Source organism: Rhagoletis pomonella, unplaced genomic scaffold (assembly GCF_013731165.1).
Source record: "Rhagoletis pomonella isolate Grant_MI unplaced genomic scaffold, Rhpom_1.0 Rhpom_scaffold_00003, whole genome shotgun sequence".
NCBI lineage: Eukaryota > Metazoa > Arthropoda > Insecta > Diptera > Tephritidae > Rhagoletis > Rhagoletis pomonella.
In genome coordinates, this window is record NW_023458557.1 from 89950491 (window position 1) to 89969779 (window position 19289).

The 19289-nt window shown below is 35.3% G+C and overlaps 1 protein-coding gene across 1 annotated transcript in view; it reads right to left on the reverse strand.

The window, feature by feature from the left end:
- Positions 1 to 19289, reverse strand: part of LOC118735739 (beta-1,4-glucuronyltransferase 1) — a gene marked incomplete in the record, with an annotated part of 305895 nt that overhangs the window by 156965 nt on the left and 129641 nt on the right. Inside the window, 1 exon segment of the mRNA XM_036465678.1 lies at positions 689 to 755.

Below are 19289 nucleotides of genomic sequence, written 5' to 3' on the forward strand. Positions count from 1 at the left end.
GCCCCTTTTATAGCGGCCACCTCTGCTTGAAAGAAGCTGCAGAGATCCGTAAATCTGAACTTAAGATCTATTGAGAGTTCCTGGCAGTAGACACCTCCTCCAAAATTCCCTACCAGCTTCTCTCCGTCCGCGAAGATGTTTCTTGGACCTCTACTCTAGAGACCGGCATTTTCCCATTCGCCCTTTGCAGGGATGTGCATGGAGAAGCATCCGTTTAAAGCCAGCCTTCACCTTCAACATAGCATTTAGCGCTAGAGTTGGAGTGGTCTGGAGCACTCCGCTGATTTCAACGAGGGCCGCCCGTTGCACGCATGGTATTTTTACAGCAGTAAAGAGCCACCGTTGCCTTTTTTACTTGCTCCTCAATATTTACCTTCCTCTATACTTTCCCGTCTAGGATCACGCTCAAGAATTTGAACCTGTCAGAGAGAACAAGTGAAACACGCCATATTGAGGGACCTTATTGCGGTTTGAACAATGGATGAGGTCAAATTCTTTCCTATATCTGCCAGGTGAAGGTTCTCCCCCGACACCAAGCACCTCTTCTCATGCCCACTCAACCGAACTCAACTAACACTGCACTGCTGGGTCTGACCCCATCAAAATACCACGTGAGCCCATTGTTAGTTGAGCTTGACTGAAGATTTACTACGACTATCCTTTCAACAAATTGATTTCGGTAACTCACCTTATTTTAGCTGCTTAGTACATTGCTCCATACGTAAATATTGTGCTTCAATAATTTTTCCAATTAACTGAAAGTAAGAGAAAATAGAAACAATTAGCATTAAATTTTGGAACTGAGAAAAAAACTTCAGAGACTTAATGTTAGAATTTCAAAACACATAATCCACTTTTTAAGATAAAGGTTAGAAATTAATGGAAGCTTTTTGTTCGGAATATGCCACGATAATAAGGACTATTTTTGGAAACGTAATGAAACGATTTCAATTTATATTTCATTTAATGCCAAATGGATACTCAACACAACATGATTTATTCGGTTTAGCAACTGTTTCGCAAATTTTGAGGTTTTCGAGGTTTCTTCTATAGAAGAAGTAATCACTTGCGAACAACACAGAACAGCTTAAGTCGAATCTTTCAAAGGCTTACATACATGTAGTTTATAGCTGAATATCGAACATTTGCCAATCAGTCCCACTGTTTAAGATATTTGTTTGTGCAGGATAACATACACATACACACACATATACATACATAGATGTATACATACATGCATGCCCTTCAAATTGAATTGAAATCTTTTTCAACACCTACAAGAGGAGCAGCAGCAACATCAAAAGATAACACTCCAAACCAAATGGCACTCAAATAACAAAAGTGTCAAATAATTTCCGGAACAAGCTTTTCACCAACATTTTACGCGACACTTGAAATTCGCATTTCATGCAACTTTTGCATTGTTTTAAGTGGAAAAGTTTAATGCTTGACGCATTTATTCTTATTTTTCCTAATATTTTTCCTATTCACAATCACTTGAAAGCGACAACAGGCAAACGCATTTTACGAGTATAAAATTGTTAAAAGTTTGAAATTCTTGAAGGAGCGAAATGGGAAAGGGGGAGGCAAAAGTGCTTACATACATTCACGTGTGCGTCTACTTATACATATGTATTTATGTGTTTGTGTGCGCAAGGATAGTCACTTGCATCATTAGGGCATTGCTTTGAAGGTGAAGTTTCTGTTTTTCAAAGAATTTTTTAGAAAATTAACAGGTGGCGCTAAGCGTGCTTTGCGACGCCACAAATTTTATGTTAAATGCAAATATAAATATTATTAACTCTTTAAGGACCAAGGGAGCATGCTTCCTAAAGTGTTTCTTTACTCATAAGAAAATTGTGCGAATCAGTTAAAATTTTTCTGCATTTACAATGTGCCTCCTTTTTTCGCCATTTTTAATTTAGAAAAAAATATTTTTATCAAAACTATACAAATTTAGCAAACACTTGAATAAAAATATATTATATAAAAAATAACAGATTTTAAGGAATAGATTAAATACACAAAAAAAAAAACAAAGTTTTAAGAAAAACTGACAAATTTTTGGAAGATTTTTTTAAGCAAGAAAAAATTTCAAAAGTATTTCCCAACAAAGTATCTTAACCAAAAATTAAACATTTTAAAAGAGAACGAAAAATGACACTGAAGATGGCACAACGCCGAAACCGGTTTGTCGCCAAACCAAATTTGACAAGGGATGACGGAAAATCGTTCCACATTACATCACACTCCTACCCTGTCGGAAACACCAACAACGAAAATGAGAATTTTAAAAAATGTTTATAGAAAAAGTTGTGAACAAAGTGAATCAGGATCAAATCGTTTCTTTCTTATAATATTTCAGGAAAAATTATATGTTTTTTAGCTATTTTTAACGTGGAATCATAGAAATAAGTATTTTTACTAAAATTAGAAAAATGTACCTACAACTTGAATATGTAAAATTATTTAAAAAAAAATATATATAAAAATAAAAAAAATTAAAAGTTTACCTTTTGAAAATTAAACAATTCTCAGTAAAGAAATTTTATAAACCATTTATTAAAAAAATACAACCTTTTGTAAAGGATATCCTAAAAGATATTTTAACCAAAAACCAAACATTAAAAAAATGCGTCTGCAAAAAATCTGTGTATAAACTGAATCATAAAAAATCATTTCTTCCTTATAATATTTAATTATTTTAATGAATTAAGTATTTTTGCCAAACGTAGAAAAATTTACTAAAAACTTGAATAACACTTAAAAGATATAAAAAATAATATACTTTGAGGAATAAAATAAGTTAAAAATTCTAAATTTTTACATTAACACAAAAATTTTTGCAGCACATATTTTTGGAACATTGAGAAATTTAAAAAAAAAAAAATTGAGAACCAATACACGATAAAAAATGTTTATAGTTGTGAACAAATTGAATCGTAAAAAAGACATTTATTTTTTATAATATTTCAGGAAGAATTATGTGTTTTGTATCCTCTCTAAAAAAAGAAGAGTTTCCCAATTCTTCCTATGCATTTTTAATTTTAGGCTTGCGGTTCAAAAAGAATTAAGTATCTTGGAAATCAAAATTTTTTTAAATAAAATAACCTGCACCAAAAGTTAATTTGTGTATAGCACTCAAAGCCACCTGGTTTAACTATGCCTGATGGCTCGAAGTTAGATCTGAAAGTAGGAGGAGGGGTATTCCATACTCAGAAAAATGTCAGCTAAATATATTTCTCTCAGCACGTGATTTGGTAACTATGTGTAATCGAACAATGTAACTAAAATCAAATCATTTGTTTAGTAACTAAAATCTTTTCTCAGTGTAGCAGGAACACTCACCTAGTCTCAGGTTTCGTCTGCATGGTCTAGGCAGCGTTCTTCAAAGCTGAATTAACAATAATCAACGAAGCTTCAACGCGGCTGATTGATTCTCTAATTAATTTGCATGCAGTAATCATCTTTTCTGATATTTGGCGCTTACTGACGCCAATTGGAAATGCCAAGTGAAGTCAAGTCCTTCTCCACTTGGTTTCTCCATCGCTAGGAATCCGTTAAAACACAAATCTACAGCGAATATTGTCCTGGAATGTGGACGTACTCTAAATGAGCTGACAAGGAGTTAAGTCACTTATGTTGTATCTGCGGAGCCCAGGTGCTGGATATCAAGGCATACCTGGCCTCCATAAGCCCTCCACCGCTTGGTGCGACAACTGCTCCGACATGTAATTGGCGCTCTCACCGGGAATAGCCTGATGAGAGCCCACGCTATTAGAATGGGTACACAGTGAAACGATTACTGTCGTAGCTACCGTGTTGTGAAGGACATCGAAGACGTGGAATGTTACCAATGCGAGTATTGCACTTTTGACGAGGGCTCCTCGACGCTCGTTCCTCGACTATTCTTTTAAACGTTTGGCTCAACTGGACTCGCCCAATATCTACGATTTTGTGCGTTTCATTGGAGCTGCAAATGGGTTCTGTTTCTATGGTAAGTAGTTTATAATACAGCGCAATAATGGGCCCATGTTGGCCTCAGTTTGCCCTTTTCCTGTGCTGGCTATACCTATAAATTAACCTAACCATTCCCGAAATAAAACTCTAAAAAACCCAATCAGACCAGAAATTTATAAGATTTTTATAAATATCGCGACTGCAGCGCCACCTAGCGGATCTGAGAAATCTTATTAGGTACTCACGTCGAATAGCACGTACAAGCAACAACATTTCACCCTAGCCAGCAAAATGATGAGCGCTTCTAAATAAATGCTTTCAGGAAGGGCCTTCCAATTGGAATATCTTCGAATAGTTCTGCCTTTCGAAGGCCTATGCAAATGTGTGTCAATATAAAGAGCTTTAATATTCGAGAGCAGAAACTCTAGCCGTTTCAGCCGAATCAGGCACAGAAGGCCTATCGCTTCAAAATATCCGAAATAAGAGCTTCCAAGGGGATCTGGTGGGACAGTATTATAAGAGCCACCCTAATATGAGTGCGCTTAGATATCCATGTAGGTATGTTTGTGCGCATACCAAAGTTTTCATGTGCATTTCGCTCTGGTTATGTTCGCCAAAAATATTTGATGTGCAGTTTGTGGCAAAACTTTTTTAAATTTTTTTCTAAAAAAAATTATACCTTGAGTATTTAGATGTGATGTAAAAAAGACACACAGAGTAACGTAAAGTTAAATCAATGACTTCAAACTTTTCTGAATAAGGAATACTGAAGAGCTGAGAAGGAAAACAAACGCAAAGCCGTCTACTCCTTTGATTTTTCGTTCTCTGTTCACGGAACATGTAAGTGGTTTTATTGAAGTTTCAATGATTCTCTCGTGCAGCGGCGAATCAGTCTCTCTGTTTTCAGATGCATTCCCATGAAAAATTTTTTTTCGACTATTAAACCAAAACGTGGTATTAGCCAGCTTGCCCAAAAGTTATAAATGGAAAATCTACGGCTTCTTGTGACTACGCAACTTCATTAGCGTAGAAAAATGTTTCATTCTGTTCAAATTACGGACATGCTGATCTTAATGAATTATCATTTAATCCATTTTAAATATTAAAAACAATTAAAAGTTTGGCAAAACCAATCGAGAAGGAAGCAATTGAGTGTAAAGGAAGGAAATATGAAAAAGAAGATAATCAGAAAATCTTTTGAATGAGCGTGAATAAATGGCGGTAGATGTATTTATGTTTAAGTATATGTACGCATACAGAATATTTGCGTATTTGCGCTCTAAAGCAATAATAGGGATTGAATTATGGAAAACAAATCTCTATCGAATTAAATTCGCAAAGAAAGTTTTGAGCAAAAATTATGAAATAATGTATGTAGTACAGCTATACAGTAATCCCTGGTAGATTGCCGTACGAGTAATATTTTGAATAAGATAAACAATTTGAATGAAGGTATGGACGAAGAGTATAAATACGAGGAGTATGTTTTTGAATTAAAAATACAGTCCGAGTTTTTATTATGTGTATCAGGGAAGCCAACTCATGGGCAATTCCCCGATTTGCGGGGAATTAGAGTTTGCGTGGTGAATCGGGTAATGGACCGTTTTTTTGTAGTGAATTTCAGTTTACATGGGGATGCGGGGATGAACTTATTTTTGTGAGGAATTAAGTATAAAACAACTTTCTTTTTTGCTTTACTAATTTCATAATGATTTAAAAAAATTTACGTTGAAATGTTTCTTAAAGTACAAAACCGCGTATCGTGGTTCTGTAAAACCTCGTAACTGACATTTGTGCCAAAAACGATATTTGCTCACCGGAGCTCCTGGCATCAAGCGCTTATCCATTCATACTAAAATATCTATACTTAGACGTAAGAAGAAGATGTAATTGTGGATAAAATAGAGAAAAGTTTTGAAATAAGATAGGTTTCACTCAATCCTATAAAATTTTGGCAACTTCACATACGAGGTCTTGCATTTTCTTGATACGCGGTTTTGTACTTTAAACGACGATTTAATAAAGTTTCAAATGGCTAAAAAATGATCGTTCATTTTTTAGAATTTACCTTGTAGCATTTTATTTTACTTGAAACTTGCACTCTTTTATACAAGAATTGAGTGGGCTAAAAAACTGCATACTCAACATTTTTTTACCAAATCTAATTAAAAAGCTCGAAATTTTTACGAAAGTTTGTTGATTTTTTTTTTTTAAATACTGCCCAAAGTTTGAAACTTGGATTTAAACAGTTTTTGTTATAGAATGAACTATATTTTTATAAGAATAACTCAAATTAAATAACAAAAAATAAAAAATAAAAAATTGTGAAAACTTGTCAAAATTTGGTGCGACTAAATTTTTTTCGACCGCTGTACGTATGTAAATATTATATGTACATTTTTTATTCTTTATTCGTTAACAAACTTAATAAAATCTTGGTTTGGTTTATGAATACATATATGAATTATACATATTTAAAAATAAAAGAAACAAATACCACATATACCAGGAGATATCAATGATTGGGGAATTTTACGAAATTTCGGGCAAAATCGGGGAATTTCATTTGTCGAAATCGGGCAATTCTCAGAAATGATCTGGCTACCCTGATGTGTATCTTCATATTTTGGTAAGGAAACGTAGTATTAAGATTTCAGCGAGCCCGAAAGAACAACTGGTACGATGAGGATTGTCAGGAAGCTTCAGAGAAAAAAGACGCCGCCTACAGGGCCACGCTGCGATCGGGCGCAACGCGCGCTATGTGGGACTGCTACAATAATGGCGACCTAGTAACTGATGTCCCAGAGCGTACTTTAATTATGGAGGGAACACTTTTCCGCCCTACTAAATGGTAGCAGCACGGAAGGTTGTGGAGAAGAAGACCCCGAGCCCTCAGTCGATGATGACGGAGTCGACGTTACACCGCCTGACTATGACGAGGTACGTATAGCAATAACGCGGCTGCAAAACAACAAATCCGCTGGAGCTGACAGCCTGCCAGCTGAGATATTCCAGTACGGCACTTAAACAATATGGCGTGAGCCTTAATGTTGTGGCACAAAGGGGGTGCCTACAGTTTTATGTCGACTCTGAACGACGATTGTATTTTATGGGAAGCTGTTTTTCATTTTCAAGGGTTGCGCACTTCTAACCACTACACCTCACCGGCCTATATGCGAAAGCTATATTCAGATAAATTTTTTGGATTTTGGTATCGATATTTGGAATATCGAGTCTTTTTATTCCGATATTAATGGGTATCCGATATTTTTAAAGCGATACTTTAAATGAGTATCATATCGATACTTTCGGTTCGATATCGTGTCCCTATGTCCAATCCACAAGAAAGGTGACCCCGCCATTCGCGCCAACTACCGCGGGATCAGCCTTCTAAGCTCACCTATGCTAAGGTCTTATCGAGCGTATTGTGTGAAAGACTGAAGCCCACCGTCAATGAACTGATTGGGCCTTATCAGTGTGGCTTTAGACCTGGCAAATCCACCATAGACCAGGTATTCACAATACGCCAAATCTTGGAAAAGACCTGCGAGAAAAGGATCAACACTCACCACCTCTTTGTCGACTTTAAAGCTGCTTTTGACAGCACTATACGCCGCTATGTCTGAATTTGGCATCGCCTCAAAACTCATACGGCTGTTTGAAATGACGTTGAGCAATACAACCAGCTCCGTCAGAATTGGAAAAGACCTCTCCGAGCCGTTCGCCACAAAACGGGGTTTCAGACAGGGCGACTCCCTTTCGTGTGACTTCTTTAATCTGATGTTGGAGAAGACAATAAGAGCTGCAGAACTGAACCGCTCAGGAACAATTTACTACAAGAGCGTGCAATTGCTGGCTTATGCCGACGACATCAACATCATCGGTAACAAAAATCGCGAAGTCTGTTCTGCCTTTTCAAAGTTGGATAGTGAACCAAAGCGAATGGGTCTGGTGGTAAACGAGGACAAGACGAAGTATCTCCTGTCATCAAACAAACAGTCAGCACATTCGCGGCTTGGCACCCACGTCACTGTTGACAGCTACAATTTCGAGAAAGTAGAGAATTTCGTTTACTTGGGAACCAGCATTAACACCGATAATAATGTCAGCATTGAAATCCAACGCAGAATCATTCTTGCCAGCAAGTGCATCTTTGGACTGAGTAGGCAATTCAGGAGTAAAGTCCTCTCTCGTCGTACGAAAACCACGCTCTATCATGCCCGCGCGGGTATATGGCGCAGAAGCATGGACAATGACAACATCCGATGAGGCGGCTCTTGGAGTGTTTGAGAGAAAGTTTTTGCGGAAGATTTACGGGCCTTTACGCGTTGGCGACGGCGAGTACCGCAGACGATGGAACGATGAGCTGCATGAACTTTACAACGATATGGACATAGTGCAGCGAATTAAAATACAGCGGCTCCGCTGGCTTGGTCATGTCGTTCGAATGGACACCGACGCTCCAGCTCTGGAAGTATTCAACTCGAAACCCGCTGGTGGTAGCAGAGGAAGAGGGAGGCCCCCACTGCGATGGAAAGATCAGGTGGAGAAGGACTTGGCTTCACTTGGCGTTTCCAATTGGCGTCAGTTGGCACAGAGGAGAAACGACTGGCGTGCTTTGCTGAACTCGGCCAAAATCGCTTAGGCGGTTACAGCGTCAAAAAAGAAGAAGAATAATTATTAAGAAAAGGGTACCGGCAAAAGAGGGGCCTTACGCCCACAGTGAGCGTATCAGCTGTAAATAACTGGCGTAAGATTTATTTATTATGTTCCAAAAGCAAAATAGAAAAGTTGTTTTGCCTTTCAAAATCAAGCAAAGCTCCTGAAGGTCCGTCTTCCGATAAATTCCAGTCTGGCAGCAATTATGCCAGGAAAAAATGTTATCTGCGCTAGAGAGAAGCTAAATTTTTACACTAAAATTCTAGATACTGTATCTAGCTAGATTATAGTTCTCCTCGGTTCTGATAAGTTTTCGACAAGAACGCCTCTTAGTTCGATTTAAATCTTCAGTGATAGCTCTAAGCTGGAGACTGCTCTCTGCTCCAGGAGCTCTCCCATAATAAAGTACGCGATCACCGTTTACTACAATACCTCTACAGTGCAACAATACCTCTTTGCCGATATCACCGCAATGGAGAATGGTTTTAAACGATTAAGTTTCGCCAGCCCACCTTTTTTATCACTGGAAACTGTTCAGTGGAAATATATGGAGAGCGTAAAGGCTTACCATCCCATGACTTGTACAGCAGTTGCTGAAAGGAGGAGAAGGTAAAGAGCATCGAATACTTTCTCTGCCACTACCCCGTCAATATAATCTGAAACTTCCCTTTTACGATTTCACAGCGGATTAATAATCTTTTTTACTGTGAATGAAGACATAGTTGAATCGTTTACACGGGAATCTAGATGGGGCACCCATCAGCTCACAATGGGCCTTATTACAGAAGGGGAGATCTCAAAATTCCCTGTGGAGAGTGGCAGTGAACGTAACTCAACCTAACCTACGGTGAATCCCTGCTTTGGTGTATTACCGGTACAACAAGTAAATTTTTTATAAATTTTTGTTATTATTAGAATGCTGATTACATATTAAACAGTAATGGGATGTTAAAGTCATAAGAAATACTTTCGATTATTTATCACGCATGGAATTCATTACTACTTTTCCCACTGGGTAATTAAAAATAACTAAATTCAAATGACAGTATCTACTTCGAGAAAATCGACTGTCTTTTGAAATAAAAAATTAATGGCCACCTTAAGTATGTATAAATAATCTTTTTGAAGCGTAATCCAAATCAAATTATGTATAAGGCTATTTGTTATCTAGTGCAATCCAAAAAGGTATGACTGAAGAGCGTTCATGATCTTTATGAAGAGAAATCCTACTTCGAAAAGAGAAGGCGCAATTTCTCTGTAAATAAAAATTGATACAAATGAAAACAAATTGCCCAATAAAAATATGATTGATTAATTGCTTTCAATAAAGAAAATTTATAGAAATGTAAAATGTTAAAATTTGTCATAAAAATATACCAACAAACAAAGCCTTATAAAACACTCTTAGAATGGATGCTCCTTATTCAGAGTTTTACAAAACCCCTACAAGAGCACAGTTTACAAGTAGGGCCTTCTTAAAGCTTAAAGTTTTGTGTTATCTGGGCAGGCTCGTTAATTCAATCATTTGGCATCCGCACCAATTAAACTGCTAACCTGGTCAGCTGGTAAAATTTGCGAAATTTTCGGTAAGGAATAAAGCAGCGGACAAAAAGTATATATCGGTACGAATGGCACATAGTGTATATTTACTTACATATGTATGAAATAATACACACAGGCGACGTCCTTAGCTTTTGCGAGTACAGCCTTTAATATACCGCTGAACATTTTTTTTCAAACCTCCTTCCCGAAATCCTAATAACAGTATATATATACTGTGAACACGAAGAAATTTGCTTGCATTTAGTTCAGTATTACAAAAACCTTAAACTTTTTTGTTGCGTATTGAATGTTGATGTCCATTTTATTCGCACATTTTTAGCGTAAGTATATTTCGACTAAATATTGTTTCACCTGTGGCAGTAGCAGCACTAGCATAGTAAAAGCAAAAGTCTATATGGCGCACTCAAAGTGTGTACTAAAGCAATAACAAATAAAAGCAAAGTAGCTCACACAGCAACTTATTGGATGATAAGACAAACTAAGCAACGTTTAGTGCTCATTGCAATATGCAGCGAATACAAAGAAACTAGCGAACTAGCAAGATAAATTCAATACAAGCGCAAATACGTACTCGAGGCGTGAATGGATTAAAGAGTGTGCATAGCTTCTAAGGATTTTATAGCGGTTGTAGCAGCAGCCATGTCGAAAATATTCAAAGCGTATAAACACTCACTTCTTGCTAGTGATATTCAAGTATTTTGATATCGATTTGTGTGTGAGTGGAATTTTAAGCAAACGGATGGAAAGTTGCAATTTGTTGGTTTTTAATTTCTTTTTTTTTTTAGGGTATTCTCTTTACTTGAAAGAAATTCACAAAACTTGAACGATTACAAACTATAGAGGGTGTCCGAGACCACCCGTCCAACCCCTCTAAAATGTAGGGGATGCTCTATCTAATGGTGGTATTACCGACTTCCGGTTTCGACCGGAAGTTTATTTCTTTTTGATGTGAGTGAAAATGTTTTTCTTGGAAAACGAAATAGTACGAATTAATAAGTCGGGGATTTTATATATTTTAGTCGCATTGCCGACTTCCGGTTTGGTTCATCCACAGCGCCAGTTCTGTTTACATTTGCTTCGCTGAGCTGTGGTGAGGTGATGTGAGGTGAGGTAGCTGGAGTGAAGTGAGTTAGGGTGAGCTGAGTTGAGATGAGTTAAGGTGAGCTGAGTTGAGGTGAAGTAAGTTGTAAAGTAAAGATGAAGGCAAAAATGAAGACCAAGGTAAATTTAAGAATTTTACTAGTAAAGGGCAAAGGTGAAGGGGAATATGAAATGTAAAAAATGATAATCATTAAGAAAAAGATGAAAAGTATGAGTAAAGATGAAGATAAAGGAAGAAAGTTTAAAATAAAGGTAATTATAAAGAAAATTATATAGTCACAGAGACTCAACCTGGGAACTATTTCGGGATTTTCGGTACTCTTGGGACTTATCGATATAACAATCGATATTTTTATCGCTTTGTTATCGATATTTTTATCTAGTCTGTTATCAGTATTTTAGTCGATTTTGGTATCGATAATTTTATCGATTTTGTTATCGATATGTTTCTGCGCACTTCTACGGTACCCTGCGTGCAGGTTCGTGGTTAACCGCGCTCTAACAGTTATCTTTCCTCTTCCAGTGTCCGTGTCCAACAGCAACGGAAAAAGATATGCAAATAACCCTTTCCCACTGAGAGGAGCCCATTACTACAAAAAATAAACCACCTGTTCTGTTTTGTGGGTTATTTTTTCTCTTAAATAGTGACGGTTATTTTGGGACCTCTGATAATAACGAGTGAACCCGCACGGTGTTAAAACGCCAAAAATTTGTATTCAAAAATCTAGAAACTATTCCAAATGTTAGCCAGAGTTATAAGCGATCCGAGTGCCATATTTCATCTAAATCCGGGTAGCGGTTCTTGAGTAAAGAGAGGTCTCGCATAGTGTCGGGTTTTAATATCATCAAATTCCAAATCGTGCCGTACCGACAATAAGTTCTCATCTCAAAAAATTAAATCTTATCGCACATCTACAGGCCAAGGCTTTACTTTGACCTCTCATATTTGAAATTCGAAAGAACTGTGCAAATTTAATGGCCTTGACATTCATATTTTAATATTTCATTAAATTTTCATATAAGTTAACTAAATGCGAATATTCAAACAGGTAGAAATCCCATTAAAAAGTTGTTTTTTTGTGATACATATTTCAATTATGTAATTGCCTTAATTAAGTTTGAGTTGGATTTTTTTAAACAGATGGCAAGCCTTTCCATTAACCACATTTGAAGAGTGCATCGAACTTTTTAAATAATTTGAATGCCACTTTGAGTTAATTAAATTCGCGTTTTTAAAGTGGTGGCAACCCTCTTCAAAAGTAAGATCAAGCTAAAACCTTCTTAAATAGCCTTCGTCGGACAATGTGATACATATTTTAATTAATTGATGAATTAAGTTTTATTAGGATTTTTTTAACACGTGGCAACGTTCTAGGTATAGTTCAGAATTAAAGTATTACCAAGCCCATGGCTATTGATGCCAATATTTTAACAAATCTTTGAACTTATTAAATAATTTGAATTTTAGTTTATACACGGTGGCAACTCTAAACTCAATAATATTCTTAGTGTTAAAACGAAAGTTTTCTCAACACTCTTTTGTTTAGCATATCTTAATATTTCATTGTATAAAAGTTAACTAGATTCGACTTTTCAACAGGTGGCAACCCTCTTCAAAATATTTTCAAACTACCTTCTGAAACCTCTTTCATCTGGCAACCATATGTCGATACAAATTTCTCTTACCTAATTCCCTTAATTCAAATTGAATTTGATTTTTTAAACAGGTGACAAGTTAAGTTAAGAAACTAAGCTTTTTAAAACCATTGCAATGAATGCCCCTTTTGTAATAATTGATTGATTTTTTTTTTTAATAATTTCAATATAATTTTTTAAAAGGTGACCACTCTTTTCGCAAAAATATACCAGATTGCACATCGGCAGTCCAATATTTTTAATTTGACATATTGGAAAATCGGACGACCGGGGTGCAGATCTTATGTCCTGAACAAAACATCCCTTCGCGTAACTATTCTATATAAAGATATAACTCCTAAATAGCCAAGTTTCTTTTTTGCATTAGTATTTAGCAACTCCTAAAGACCTAAGCTTTTTATGCGTAGGTTTGACATCTCCAAATACTAAATCTACTTATTTAGTATGCAAACTGGTACTTTAAATACAAAAGCACTTAATTATGTATGTTTGTCCATCACTGTTTGCAAATATACTTCAATACACAAAAACTCGAATGTAATTTCCACGCACGAAGAGCTGAGACACACAGAAGAACTATACTGTAAAGTTAAACAATTCTCTCTCGACCTACTCGTACACGGTCGATTGGCCAAGTAATGTGTAATGTCCAACTAACTGATTATTATAGAACAGTATCGTACGTGTGATGTTAGCGCTCAAACTGCCTCCATATGAAACGGGAGGGGAATACTAGGTACAGGATGATAGGTGATTTGGTGGGTTAAAGTATCATACTCACGGAGTATAGAGGGCTTAAATTTTTCCTCTTGTAAAAAAATGGTATTGTACTACATAAATATAATGTACATAGGTAAAAAGTTGATTTAATTTTGTAATTGCTAATTCCCTTGTGTTGGGATAAAACCCCTATAAAGTTAAGACTACATAAGTAAATACTTACATACATATATAATTTTTACACAAAAATTTTAATTTCATGCCGAAAATACTTGCTGCATGACTACGTGTGGCCTATGAATAAACTAAAAAAGCAAATATGTATGTATATGCATTAGGGTACATCAAAAAAGCGGTACTGTTTTTTCATCGGAATTATAAAATCTATTGTACTTTGAGACTTCCAACAAAATATTTCAGAAATATATTAAGATTTACATTAGCTGGACCGACTTGAAAATACGTACAAAATCGATTTTTATAATAATTTTTTTTTTTCAAAAAATCACTTCGTGTGCTAGAACTGTTTAAGCCGAGGCATATAAAACAGGTAGTAGCATTAGAGCAAAAACAACATTTACATATTTTGTTGTTGCTGCTGGTCTCTAAAGTGCCAAAAAGATATTCTGTATTGTTTTAAATATCGTAGTAAACCATGTAAAACATCAAAAAATGTAAAAAATCCGAATTTGTGCGACTTTATTTCTTGGTAAATTTATTTGTGTCCGAAGCATCGATTTATTCTTTGCAATGATGCTGAGTTATTCGAATGTTACAAAAGCTGTGAGATAATGAAACAAAAGCGGTCGCACTTAGATGGGTATGCATGACCTAATGACAGTTAAAACAGATAGTAACACGAATACATAAAAAGCGGAAGGAAACACGAACTATTCAAAACGAAAAATGACACTGAAGATGGCACAACGCCGAAACCGGTTTGTCTCTAAACCAAATTTGACAAGGGATGACGGAAAATCGTTCCACAATACATCATACTCCTACCCTGTCGGAAACACAAACAACCAAAAAGAAGGTTTTATATCGCTTCCTTTTATGAAAAAAGGTTTCAACCGCAAATACATTTTGATAATATAAATTTTTTTATTTTTTTATTTTACATTATAAATAGAAACCAATTTATTTGAAAAAAATCAAATATGCTGTTCTGCGGCTACTAGGTGTTCAGCATGCCTTGGTTCAAGCAAAGAAGGTCTGCATATAAATGATAAAAATTTAATCACGTAAGTCTTAATTAGTATTTTTCCGAAATCTTTTCGCGGAAGTCTTAAAACATAAAAAGTTGTTTAATCTCTTTTGGAAAAGCGCAACTTTTATGCTGAGGCACTCTAATATGCATACGTACGTATGTATGTGCCCAGAAAAGCACACACACTTTACTATCGTGCATGCCAAGAAAAGTTCAGCAGGAAGAGGGCAAAGCTTAAGACCTTTACTTAGCCAATTTGCATAGTCAATAAGTAAATTACCTGTACGTGTCAACTAACACAACTCACCAAAATCAACGCACAAGGAAATACGTAGGTATACGTAAATATACTTACATATTTATATTTGTACAATTTTTTAGTACGTTGAGGTAAATGGAGCTGTTTTTTCTACTATTGCTAACACAACAAGAGAGCATAAATTTTAGTGTTCAAGTTGATTGCTGCCAAGTTTAGGTTACTAACTATCAAATATTTTTTTAAGCAATCAAATATAAGATAAAAAATAAATACAAAATAAGCAACAAACTGTGCGCATTTAAATTATAACTTACTCTTTTTTTGTTATGTTCGTTTTTATTGATATGTTCTTGTTATTAAAAGTAACCCAATAACAAACTTATCAAATGAAAATATAAGTTTTTTTTATATTTTTAAATCAACTCGATTTCATGTAACTAATTTCGGCATATCTGGGCACTATCAATTGTATCAAATAAAAATATAAATAAAAAAAATTTTTTCCTAAGCAGTATTTCCTCCCAAAAAAATCCAGAATTGAACTTTGACAAAATTAAGCTTCACTGGGCTATAACACCGCGTGAAAAACAAAATTTCGAAACACGCGCGGTAATCAATAAACTCATGAAATTATTGGCCAATTTTGGTAAAATTCTTTCTGACTTCACGATTTTTTTTTTTAAGGTAAATAGGATTACTTCCAAAAACTATTCAAACAATTCAGGGCACTGTAGAATAACAGTATGGGTGCCAAATGAAAGCTTAATTCTGTAGAATTTAAAAAAAAAAATTTTATTTTTAGGGCCACGAGGACGCATAGACAATTAATATTATTATTTAAGCTTAAAAAGTTAGAAAGAAAAATTTGACGATAAATTTTACAAACTCAAGGATATTCAAGAATAAAATTTTAAAAGGATATTTTTAATATCTATTCATATCTATAATCGTTAATATTTTTTAATTCTACATAATTGTCTCTTTAATTTGGTAACCACGTTATTATTTTACATTCCACTGAATTTTAAAAATAATTTTTGAATCAATCAAAAATTTAAAACCAAAAAAAGTCCCGAAGTCAGAGAGAAAAACAGAAAACGCGGTTTGGCCAATAGTTTTGTAAGGATGTACTATATGTGACCTGGTCTACGGAAAGGGGGCTTAGGTGTCAAAAAATCAATTTTCACTTTTTGGTTGATTCGGATGGAAGATGAGATGCTTTTTCACGTGGTGAAAAGCAGAAAATCCTAACTTGCTTAGAAGTGTACTAAAAATTTTTTTTAAATTTTAAATTTTTAAATGTTCCACACTAGCAACTTACACGATGAACTATAATAATATTCCGACCAACAACAACACTTACTGGACGTCCGGCGCGGAGAACAATTAACGAGATAATGAGAAACTGACGAAACGAGTTGCTTACTTTTAACAGCTTTTTCACAGAAAACTAAGCTCCCTTTTCGTAGACCAGGTCACATATGATAAAATTGGCTGCCGCACGGCGTAAACGGATGTTTACAGGTAGACGTTGCGTATACGTAACTCGAGTTCATATGCATTTATAATATGTAAACATAAACCTTGTATATTTAAGTAACTTTAACACAATAAAAACTAATTTTTTTAACTTTGGTCCTAATATTTCCGCGCCCATTTCTAGATAGTTGGTTTCGATTTCGGGCAAATGTTGTTAACGATGGAATATTCTATCGAAATTCTATTCTTAAAACTGGCACGCACATCTCTAGGGATTAATCGTCTTAAGCAAAAATCTCCCGAACAAACATTCTAGCTTCAGAGAAGGTATTCTTCCACAATCCGCAATAAAGTTTAAATTTTTGCAAAACAAACACGCGTTTCGCCAACTTGCTAAATATAAATGTTGTTTCGGAAATTAAATTTCCCTATTTTGCCGTCTAAGCAAAAGTATACCTGTTCATTTTTTGTACGTGTCAGCGTAAATATAATCTTCACAGCCTCCCAATCGTACTCATATATGTATGTGTACATTGCTTTAATTTAACTGCATTACCCTCTCTCTCTCTCTCTCTCTCCATTTCCACCGCAACCTCCCAATTTAATTTACTTGGTAGAGATTTAATGTGCTCACGCCTTTGTGTTCACCTAATTACTGCCTACCTTTCAGTGTATAAGTAAACGAATATGCACTAAATTTTTATTAGGTTTTCGTAAATTGAATTTGAACGGACTTAGCGCCTATGTCGTTGTTCTACAATGATTTCATTAAATCCTGCTCACGTAGACAAAAGTGGCACTATACTCTTATTCATTCATGTGATGTATAAGCTATGTGCATTTAAATATACTTGGGCGAATTTATACATATAAATATATACATATGTACATACATACATATGTATGCAGGGGCATATCAATTTGGGTACTCTTCGAACATTTAGTTAGTTCACAGCTTGTGTGCACTGCTGAAGGTAAATATATGTATGTATATAATGTCCCATATATGTACATTAAAGCATAGACAGACGGCAACGTTGATCCGCTTTAGCACCGCAATTGATCTGATCAAAATTGTGCCTTGAAAGACGGCAGCAATGCGGACTTACGAGCCACGAGGTCGTAGGTTTAAATCCCAAGGCCAGTAGAATATTCACTTAATTTTTTTTTATTCAATTATAACTTCTATATTGTTTTAAAGTTGTTTTTAGTTAGTTGTTTTGTAGTCGCTCCAACCGAGAATTGAACCTGGGACCTGCAGGCTTGTAGTACGCTGCATCGGCCACCGCGGATGAAGTAGTTGGCTGCTTTGTTTGCTCAGGCAACGTAGAACACAAAGAAAATGTAAAACTAGCATCCACCTTTTCCTGAAAATTAAATGAAATAAAAAAAAATATTGAAAAATTATATTAAAAAATAAAGAAATGAAAATAAAAAATATAAATTTCTCCTTTTAAAACAATAACATCTAAAAATTAAAAAATTAAAAATAAATTAAAAAAGAAAAAAAATTAAGGTTAAAGAAGAAAAGAAAAAATCCGCTGCCCGAGACCCGAACTCTGATCCCATGAATGGCACGCCCGTGCTTTGCTAACTGGGCAATTGCGACTGTTTGAGCGACGCGAGCTAAATGATATACAAAAGTTTTCTCTCAAAATAAATTTTGATCACGAGTGGTGAGTTGGAGTTCTTTTTTTCTAAGACTTTTGTGATAGAATAACGAAATGCTTTCGCCCAATCTTGCCATCTGCCTTTCATTGGTCCAACGAAAGACTTTTAACTATCTAAGCCAAAATTGCCCTGTAAGACCTGCTCGTTAGCAGACCATTCAGATAGTCTTTTGAAGAGTAAAGAGCTTTCAAGATGGTTGCCAGAATTGACAACTGTCTTACGAAAGACTTTTATCTTTCCAAAGACTGTGCTGTGGGTGGTGTGACGCAAACCTCACCACCATAATCCGAGTCTCTGAGGCGTATTCAAGCGAAAAAATCGGCAACTAAAAATTTTGTTTAATGTAAGAAAAAGTGTGGTTGATATTAACAAATCATTATCGAAAATATCAACCCATGGCATTGTTAATATCAAACAAAAATCACTTTGATTCAATTTTAAGTTTGAATTTGGTAATATTAACCAATTTATGGTTGATTTTCTTCTCAGTGCATATGTCAGTATGATAATTACGTTATGCTATAGAACTCTGTATATACAAACCTCTTAAACTTTTATTCAATTCGCTTCTAATTTATTACATGCCACACTTACTCAACCACTTTATTCTTCATTTTTATTGTTCAACTTAGGAACTTTCGACAATTTAGGATATAAGCAGCTAACTTAACCACTTACGTACTCAAATAGGTAGGTATGTATAAGCCGATTATTAGAAACCTTTAGCCTTTTCCATTTATCTACCATTGAATACGAAATTCCCAAAATATGCATAAATAAATACAATTGAAATTTTTTGTACCTAAAGATACATACTTACTAAATGATTTATTCACCTGGCACGTTAACCCCAATACTTCGTTGCCTTTAGACATTTACTAAATAAATTATTGTGGTTGTAAATTTGCGTACAAACAAAAAATTGAAAACACTCATTGCAAGGAAGGCTGTCAAAATTGTATGCGTGTGTGTGTGTGTGTGTGTGTGTGTGTGTGTGTGTGTGTGTGTGTG